This window comes from Harpegnathos saltator, unplaced genomic scaffold (genome assembly GCF_003227715.2).
Source record: "Harpegnathos saltator strain DR-91 unplaced genomic scaffold, Hsal_v8.6 scaffold795, whole genome shotgun sequence".
NCBI classification, from domain to species: domain Eukaryota; kingdom Metazoa; phylum Arthropoda; class Insecta; order Hymenoptera; family Formicidae; genus Harpegnathos; species Harpegnathos saltator.
In genome coordinates this window covers 352501-362210 of record NW_020230643.1, presented here as the reverse complement: position 1 = coordinate 362210, position 9710 = coordinate 352501, and the positions used below count along the sequence as shown (strand labels likewise).

The 9710-nt window shown below is 42.5% G+C and overlaps 1 long non-coding RNA gene across 2 annotated transcripts; it reads right to left on the bottom strand.

Annotated features, from left to right (window-relative positions):
* Nucleotides 1–1024: 1024 nt before the first annotated feature.
* Nucleotides 1025–8495, bottom strand: LOC105188774 (uncharacterized). 2 transcript variants are annotated; one of them, XR_003114153.1, is made up of 6 exons: nt 8284–8495; nt 7712–7918; nt 6555–6885; nt 4827–5156; nt 3090–3423; nt 1025–1533 (listed from the first exon to the last, which is right to left on the bottom strand). It is a non-coding gene; the product is annotated as an uncharacterized LOC105188774 (long non-coding RNA). The 2 variants fall into 2 exon arrangements; XR_003114152.1 differs by lacking the exon at nt 7712–7918 and having other exon boundaries at nt 8284–8492.
* Between the last annotated feature and the right edge of the window lie 1215 nt (nt 8496–9710).

Genomic DNA, 9710 nt, shown 5'->3' with positions numbered 1-9710 from the left:
CTCACGAGGAAAACGAAACACTCAGGAAAGGGAGCAAAATTCTTAATCACTTTCTCGCAGCTCCTCACAGCCGGACCGTGGCGGCGCGAGAGATAATCGCTAATTATTCAGTGAGGAAGGCAATGTGCGCGCATGAAGGAGTACGAAAAGGAGAGGAGAACAAGCAGAGAGAGAGAGAGAGAGAGAGAGAGAGAGAGAGAGAGAGAAAGAGAGGGACGGAGTGGCGTTTCCTACACCGCCGCGAGAGTTCGAGAAACGTACTCCTTGGCTTCTGCTCTCCGCGAGCGCGAGAGCGCGGTATTCAGGTCAAGCGACCCACCTTCCGCTTACATCCGAGTTAATTGCAGGTGTTAATGTGGATTACACGTGACACTTATACAGGTCGGCTGCTCCGCACCGTGCCGTGTGGTAGCGTGTGTTTGTTCACGTACGCTCCGCGCGCGGACGCACCGAGCGGGCTCGACGAGGCGGATCGAATATTTTGGCGGTTTTTGCTCGACTCTCGCTGAGAACTTGTCTCGCTTTCCTTCTCTGTCTCCGTTTTCTCTCGTCTTCGCTCATCGTTTTTTCTTCGCCATCTCGTCTTCCCCTCGTCCAGAGGCACACGCCGCGCTCTGCCGAGCCCCGTTCGCCGCGCGAGTCTTCTCCACGGCGACCAACAAGAACGCGACGTCGTTGCGAGCCTCTGCAGAGTTACTGCGTGTAAGGTAAATGTCCCACTAACCGGACGTTTAAGCGTAGGTCGTCACAAAAAATGTAATATATAATATCAAGAATTGGTTTGATATATAAATATTTGCATTTATTAAAAAACTTAAGATTCCCTCAAGTAAAGAAAAATGATTTAAACCAATGTATATATCTATCTGCCACGTATACAACATACGAATTAATATTTCGCCCTCGCAACACGCATGACTAGAGAGTCTAAATGTCGAAAGTTCACAAGCCCTTTGTTGCGCCGGGCCTCCTAGACGATCTGTTAAAACGCTACACATCAGTCGTATCCTGCGAAAATGTGTCGTAACACGATGGGCTTAGCGCGAGCGTCGACAGGAAAATTGAACTTGTCCCGTGCGCGGTTCGGTCATGTTCCTCGATTCACTATTTCTTCGGCTAACGACAAAACAGTCCTCCACGCGATCAGTCAACCTGCCCCCTCTCTTTCGCCCTCCGACAAACGGCAAATTTTATAAAGTTATCGAAAGCACGGCGCTTTGCGATGAATAAAAAGACCCTAACTCGGCTCTGTGACACTTCTCGCGAAAAAAAGATAAAGCATTTATATCTGCATCTTCTAATGATTCAGAGTAAATATAAAAGAGGAAAATATATATTATATTTTAAAGATTCTGTTGTGTAATACGGTCATTCAAAGATACGATCTCCTGATTATTTCGAGCAACGTGTAAAAAGAAGTATAATTAAATTGCATTAATCTTCTCGAGGTATTGCAAATACCCATAAAAATGTCTTTTCTTCTCTGACTCACCGATACACAGTAGAAACAGTCAGCCGCGTTCTGTTGCGGATCTGTAACAAAAAATATAATTTCGTTAGTTAAACCGTTAAGGTTAAAAGTTAGATTAGGTTGAGTTCAATTCGCGGAAGCGCGCGTGCAGATACCAACGTTGACCCTTTGCCATTGCAATTCAACGGCTTTTATTCTAATCGCTCGGTTTTCGATCGCAATAAATTAAGAAAAAATGTACAGTCTGTAAAGTAAGAGCGTGTACGGCATAAATGGCAGTTGGCTTCAAATATCGTCCTAGTTTTTTTTAGCCGTATTGCAGGCATATCTCAAGCACAAGCTTCGAGGAAAAAGAGTGTGCACTTTGAAGCAGCTGATACGACAAATTCGTTTCATTTGGAGGTCTTTACCGAACGAATACGCAGTCAACTTAGTGGAAAGTATGCCTCGGAGATGCCAGGCAATTATTAATGTCGGTGGTGACTGGACTCATTATTAATGGTATAGCATTTTTCTTTTCATGGAGTACAAATTCATATACTTAAAAATCATTAAAAAAAAATCTTTCTACACATTAATCCGTACAAGCTCTTACTTTACAGACTGTATGCTACCTGTTTTAAACGTCTTTCAGATGTTTCTAAGACATCTTTTCATGTATTTATACTCTCTGGATGTTACATCGAATATCTTGGTTATTAGTTATATAGTAAGTTACAATCTAATTTATTGACAGATCTAATATAATTTCTACACTAATCTATCTAAAATAATTTTACACAATCTAATATTATCACGCCTATTGTTATCGTTAACGTAATATAATCGTTCCTCCTTCTTCAAGGATTGTAAATCTAAAAAAAAAATGCACAAAAAATGCGGAAACCGGGTAGTAGTAGTTGGAAAATAAAATTAGCTGATACGGAATCAGTTGCAGCAAAAGTCAACAAGAAATAGCAGTCGACCTGGACGTTAATTTCGGATGCTCCATTATTTCAGATAATATCCGAGTGTCGGACAATGCGAGCCTGGCCACTAGATATAGAAACCACTCGGTTTAAATTTAACGATATGCTCGAAGCGAATTCGATCGTCTGTTGAAACGTTGTTGAAACTTGTTAAAGCACTTATGGTTTAATGGCGGTTAACATCGAACATCGAACGAAGAACTTCAAGGATTTAACGGCAGCGGCACATTGTACAGCAAATTGTACACGTAGGATTCCAGACTACAGGCTATAACGCAGGAACGCAGCTGAAAATTTTATTGATCGATACCCCCACCACTCTATGGAACTATATGCTTCAGGCGCCATTTAAAAATCCCATATTTTTCAGACGCCATTTAAATACTCCACGCACGACGTCATTGAAACATCAGCGTTAAAACCTTCCATTTAAAATTGGCATTTAAAGATCGAATTTGAAGATTAATTGTTATTTTTACGCGCAAGCAGGCTGGAATGACTCGACTTTGGCAGGGTATTGAGAAACCGCCAATTCGACGAGCGGAGAAAAAGAGATCTCACGATGTGCACACGATGTTGGTTTAGGACAACGAAAGCGATCGGAGCCGCGTGGAATTCGCCGCGACAACCCTTCTCTCTCTTAATCTTACCTGTAGAGATTATTGAGGAACGTCTTGGCCGCGTGGAGGTAGGGTTGCTGGCACAGTAAAGATATCGATTTGGTCACTAGCAACTTATCTTTGGTAGAGTCGTAATACACTAACGCAGCACCCGACGAATGCAGCACCGACAGCTGAAGTGCCGCGGCAATGATCTCGCGTTGTGTCCGTCCTGGGCCTTCCTCGCGCTGAGATGTCGGACCTTGTAGTCGAGCGTGTGTCATGCGCGAGGATGTTGATTAATTGAGACAAGTGGGGCGTTACGAGCGCCAAGTGGGGTGAGCCGGCTGTTCATTGTACGAGCGCAGTCTGGAAAGTTCTCGGCCTGACACATAGATAGCATTAGAAACTATTGGGTCAAACTATTGGGTTGGCAACTAAGTGATTGCGGATTTTGTCGACAGATGGATTTTACACTTTCTTTTGTTTCGTTAACGTGTTCAAAGCACCTAACCTATATTTTTTTCTTATTGTTTGGACTTCTACCTTTCATTTAGTACAAAAATTATATCGATTAGTTCTTTAGTTTTGTTTTTATTCCAATTTAAAAATGGAAGAGCAAGACGTGCACTTCGGACATATTTTATTGTATTATTTCCGAAAAGGTAAGAACGCATCGCAAGCACACAAGAAGTTATGTGCCGTATATGGGAATGAAGCCTTGAAAGAAAGGCAGTGTCAAAATTGGTTTGCTAGATTTCATTCTGGTGATTTTTCATTGAAAAATGCTCAACGATCTGGCCGTCCAGTTGAAGTTGATGAGAGAGGCCCATATCAAGGCCATTATCGATTCAGATCGTTATAGCACAACACGTGATATTGCAGAAAAGCTCAATGTATCGCATACAGGCATTGAAAAAAATTTAAAAAAGCAAATTTAAAATTTTGAATTTTCATTCTTATTTAAAATCCGCAATCACTTAGTTGCCAACCCAATATAATTGTATTGGAAAGTGGTATCCCAGATATAAACCCACGTAAAATTTTATTTCGATCTGTCAAGTCATTCGAGTAGTAGCACCAGTTTAATATTAACGTGTCATTGTCTTTTTTAAAATGGAAAAATTGAATATCGTGATTAAGTTCTTTGTTTTGGATGGTTTAACGCCAACTGCAATTCATCCGAAATTGTTAAAAGTGTATAAGGATGCATCACCTTCATTTTTCCACTGTGAAAAAATGGACTGCTCTTTTTAAATCTGGTCGTACGGTCGCGGACATAAAGGATGTCACTTTTTTTTAATGACTTTCGGGACGCATCCCATCTCGAGAAAGATGAGAGCTGCTGCTCCGCCTGCGGAGACGCGTCCCGGATATAGGGCTGGGCTGGCCGGGATGCGTCCCGGCCTTTCTAGGAACGCAGTTGAAAATGTTATTGATCGATACCCCCACCACTCTATGGAACTATATGCTCCAGGCGCCATTTAAGAATCCCATATTTTTCAGACGCCATTTAAATACTCCACGCACGACGCCATTGAAACATCAGCGTTAAAACCTTCCATTTAAAATTGGCATTTAAAGATCGCATTTGAAGATTAATTGTTATTTTTACACGCAAGCGAGCTATGGAATGACTCGACTTTGGCAGGGTAGTGAGAAACCGCCAATTCGGCAAGCGGAGAAAAAGAGATCTCGCGATGTGCACACGATGTTGGTTTAGGACAACGTAAGCGATTGGTGCCGTGTAGAATTCGCCGTGACAGCCCTTCTCTCTCTTGATCTTACCTGTAGAGATTATTGAGGAACGTCTTGGCCGCGTGGAGGTAGGGTTGCTGGCACAGTAAAGATATCGATGTGGTCACTAGCAACTTGTCTTTGATAGAGTCGTAATACGCTAACGCGGCTCCCGGCGAATGGACCGACAGCTGAAGTGCCGCGGCACTGATCTCGCGTTGTGTCCGTCCTGGCCCTTCCTCGCGCTGAGATGTCGGACCTTGTAGTCGAGCGCGTGTCATGCGCGAGGATATTGATTAATTGAAACAAGTGGGCGTTACGAGCGCCACGTGGGGTGAGCCGGCTGTTCATTGTACGAGCGCAGTCTGGAAAGTTATCGGCCTGACACATAGATAGCATTAGAAACTGTCAAACTATTGGGTTGGCAACTAAGTGATTGCGGATTTTGTCGACAGATGGATTTTACACTTTCTTTTGTTTCGTTAACGTGTTCAAAGTACCTAACCTATATTTTTTTCTTATTGTTTGGACTCCTACCTTTCATTTAGTACAAAAATTATATCGATTAGTTCTTTAGTTTTGTTTTTATTCCAATTTAAAAATGGAAGAGCAAGACGTGCACTTCGGGCATATTTTATTGTATTATTTCCGAAAAGGCAAGAACGCATCGCAAGCACACAAGAAGTTATGTGCCGTATATGGAAATGAAGCCTTGAAAGAAAGGCAGTGTCAAAATTGGTTTGCTAGATTTCGTTCTGGTGATTTTTCATTGAAAAATGCTCAAAGATCTGGCCGTCCAGTTGAAGTCGATGAGACCCATATCAAGGCCATTATCAATTCAGATCGTTATAGCACAACACGTGATATTGCAGAGAAGCTCCATGTATCGCATACATGCATTGAAAAAAATTTAAAAAAGCAAATTTAAAGTTTTGAATTTTCATTCTTATTTAAAATCCGCAATCACTTAGTTGCCAACCCAATATAATTGTATTGGAAAGTGGTATCCCAGATATAAACCCATGTAAAATTTTATTTCGATCTGTCAAGTCATTCGAGTAGTAGCACCAGTTTAATATTAACGTGTCATTGTCTTTTTTAAAATGGAAAAATTGAATATCGTGTAGTGATTAAGTTCTTTGTTTTGGATGGTTTAACACCAACTGCATTTCATCCGAAATTGTTAAAAGTGTATAAGGATGCATCACCTTCACTTTCCATTGTGAAAAAATGGACTGCTCTTTTTAAATCTAGTCGTACGGTCCCGGACATAAAGGTTGTCACTTTTTTTTAATGACTTTCGGGACGCATCCCATCTCGAGAAAGATGAGAGCTGCTGCACCGCCTGCGGAGACGCGTCCCGGCTATAGGGCTGGGATGGCCGGGATGCGTCCCGGCCTGTCTAGGAACGCAGCTGAAAATTTTATTGATCGATATCCCCACCACTCTATGGAACTATATGCTCCAGGCGCCATTTAAGAATCCCATATTTTTCAGACGCCATTTAAATACTCCACGCACGACGCCATTGAAACATCAGCATTAAAACCTTCGATTTAAAATTGGCATTTAAAGATCGAATTTGAAGATTAATTGTTATTTTTACACGCAAGCGAGCTATGGAATGACTCGACTTTGGCAGGGTAGTAAGAAACCGCCAATTAGACGAGCGGAGAAAAAGAGATCTCGCGATGTGCACACGATGTTGGTTTAGGACAACGTAAGCGATCGGAGCCGCGTAGAATTCGCCGCGACAACCCTACTCTTTCTTGATCTTACCTGTAGAGATTATTGATGAACGTCTTGGCCGCGTGGAGGTAGGGTTGCTGGCACAGTAAAGATATCGATTTGGTCACTAGCAACTTGTCTTTGGTAGAGTCGTAATACGCTAACGCGGCACCCGGCGAATGGACCGACAGCTGAAGTGCCGCGGCAATGATCTCGCGTTGTGTCCGTCCTGGCCCTTTCTCGCGCTGAGATGTCGGACCTTGTAGTCGAGCGTGTGCCATGCGCGAGGATATTGATTAGTTGAGACAAGTGGGGCGTTACGAGCCCCAAGTGGGGTGAGCCGGCTGTTCATTGTATGAGCGCAGTCTGGAAAGTTCTCGGCCTGACACATAGATAGCATTAGAAACTGACAAACTCTTGGGTTGGCAATTAAGTGATTGCGGATTTTGTCGACAGATGGATTTTACACTTTCTTTTGTTTCGTTAACGTGTTCAAAGTACCTAACATATATTTTTTTCTTATTGTTTGGACTTCTACCTTTAATTGAGTACAAAAATTATATCGATTAGTTCTTTAATTTTGTTTCTATTCCAATTTAAATATGGAAGAGCATGACGTGCACTTCGGACATATTTTATTGTATTATTTCCGAAAAGGTAAGAACGCATCGCAAGCATACAAGAAGTTATGTGCCGTATATGGGAATGAAGCCTTGAAAGAAAGGCAATATCAAAATTGGTTTGCTAGATTTCGTTCTGGCGATTTTTCATTGAAAAATGCTCAACGATCTGGCCGTCCAGTTGAAGTCGATGAGACCCATATCAAGGCCATTACCGATTCAGATCGTTATAGCACTACACGTGATATTGCAGAGAAGCTCAATGTATCGCATACATGCATTGAAAAAAATTTAAAAAAGCAAATTTAAAATTTGAATTTTCATTCTTATTTAAAATCCGCAATAACTTAGTTGCCAACCCAATATAATTGTATTGGAAAGTGGTATCCCAGATATAAACCCATGTAAAATTTTATTTCGATCTGTCAAGTCAATCGAGTAGTAGCACCAGTTTAATATTAAAGTGTCATTGTCTTTTTTAAAATGGAAAAATTGAATATTGTGTAGTGATTAAGTTCTTTGTTTTGGATGCTTTAACACCAACTGCAATTCATTCGAAATTGTTAAAAGTGTATAAGGATGCATCACCTTCACTTTCCACTGTGAAAAAATGGACTACTCTTCTTAAATCAGGTTGTACGGTCGCGGACATAAAGGTTGTCACTTTTTTTTAATGACTTTCGGGGCGCATCCCATCTCGAGAATGATGAGAGCTGCTGCCCGCGCCTGCGGAGATGCGTCCCGGCTATAGGGCTGGGCTGGCCGGGATGCGTCCCGGCCTGTCTAAGAACGCAGCTGAAAATTTTATTGATCGATATCCCCACCACTCTATGGAACTATATGCTCCAGGCGCCATTTAAGAATCCCATATTTTTCAGACGCCATTTAAATACTCCACGCACGACGCCATTGAAACATCAGCGTTAAAACCTTCCATTTAAAATTGGCATTTAAAGATCGCATTTGAAGATTAATTGTTATTTTTACACGCAAGCGAGCTATGGAATGACTCGTCTTTGGCAGGGTATTGAGAAACCGCCAATTCGACGAGCGGTGAAAAAGAGATCTCGCGATGTGCACACGATGTTGGTTTAGGACAACGAAAGCGATCGGTGCTGTCTAAAATTCGCCGCGACAAACCTTCTCTCTCTTGATCTTACCTGTAGAGATTATTAAGGAACGTCTTGGCCGCGTGGAGTTAGGGTTGCTGGCACAGTAAAAATATCGATTTGGTCAGTAGCAACTTGTCTTTGGTAGAGTCGTAATACGCTAACGCTGCACCCGGCGAATGGACCGACAGCTGAAGTGCCGCAGCAATGATCTCGCGTTGTGTCCGTCCTGGTCCTTCCTCGCGCTGAAATGTCGGACCTTGTAGTCGAGCGTGTGTCATGCGCGAGGATATTGATTAATTGTGACAAATGGGGCGCTACGAGCGTCAAGGGGGTGTGCCGGCTGTTCATTGTACGAGCGCAGTCTGGAAGGTTCTCGGCCTGACACATAGATGGCATTAGAAACTGTCAAACTATATTTGTATTGGAAAGTGGTATCCCAGATATAAACCCATGTAAAATTTTATTTCGATCTATCAAGTCATTCGAGTAGTAGCACCAGTTTAATATTAACGTGTCATTGTCTTCTTTAAAATGGAAAAATTGAATATCGTGTAGTGATTAAGTTCTTTGTTTTGGATGGTTTAACACCAACTGCAATTCATCCGAAATTGTTAAAAGCGTATAAGGATGCATCACCTTCACTTTCCACTGTGAAAAAATGTACTGCTCTTTTTAAATAAGGTTGTACGGTCGCGGACATAAAGGTTGTTACTTTTTTTTTAATGACTTTCGGAGCGCATCCCATCTGAGCGATTAGCCGTCACGAATAGATACGTATCATGCAGACGGCGTGCTCGTCGAAGGGATTCCATGACACCGAATCTGGATAATGTCCCAGCACTTTGCTCTTGTATGCCCGATCCAGCGGCGTGCATTGCAGTGAGACACCTGCAAAAATAGCGAACAAGCCGCTTCGTACAACGATATGTACACCCGATACCCTTACCGCAGATATTAGGATTTTCATGGCGCTACCCATCTAACAATGCTTCGTAGGAAGCGTCGTCGTCCTTTCAAGCAATCTACCGCGGTCGTTACCGATGAGTCCCGAAATCGACGTGCGTCCCCGGCAGGTTTAAGAGCCGATTGTTCTAACTTCTTGGTAAGTTAACCGATAGTTAAATCATATCTTTATCTTTATCTTCATCTTTGCTTCTCCTTCAATTTAAACGAAGATAGACATATGATTTTAATTGTCAGTTAACTTACCAAGGAGTTGGAACAACCCGCCTTAAGCGCTGTCGGAGATGCGTACTCGACGTACTCGTTACAAAAGAGGCGATAGAATCTAGTGCGGGCTTTGATCTTCTGCGAACAACAGCTTCTTTTTGCAATCCATGCTGCGAGCTACTATCTCGCAGCGGAATCGCCAGCAAGCCATGTTATCGAACTGTCGCTCGTCAACTATTCGGCCTGACATGAGTGAGACAGTCGAGGCTTTGGCTCCGTACCAACTTTTTGTCTCCCTCCCTCTC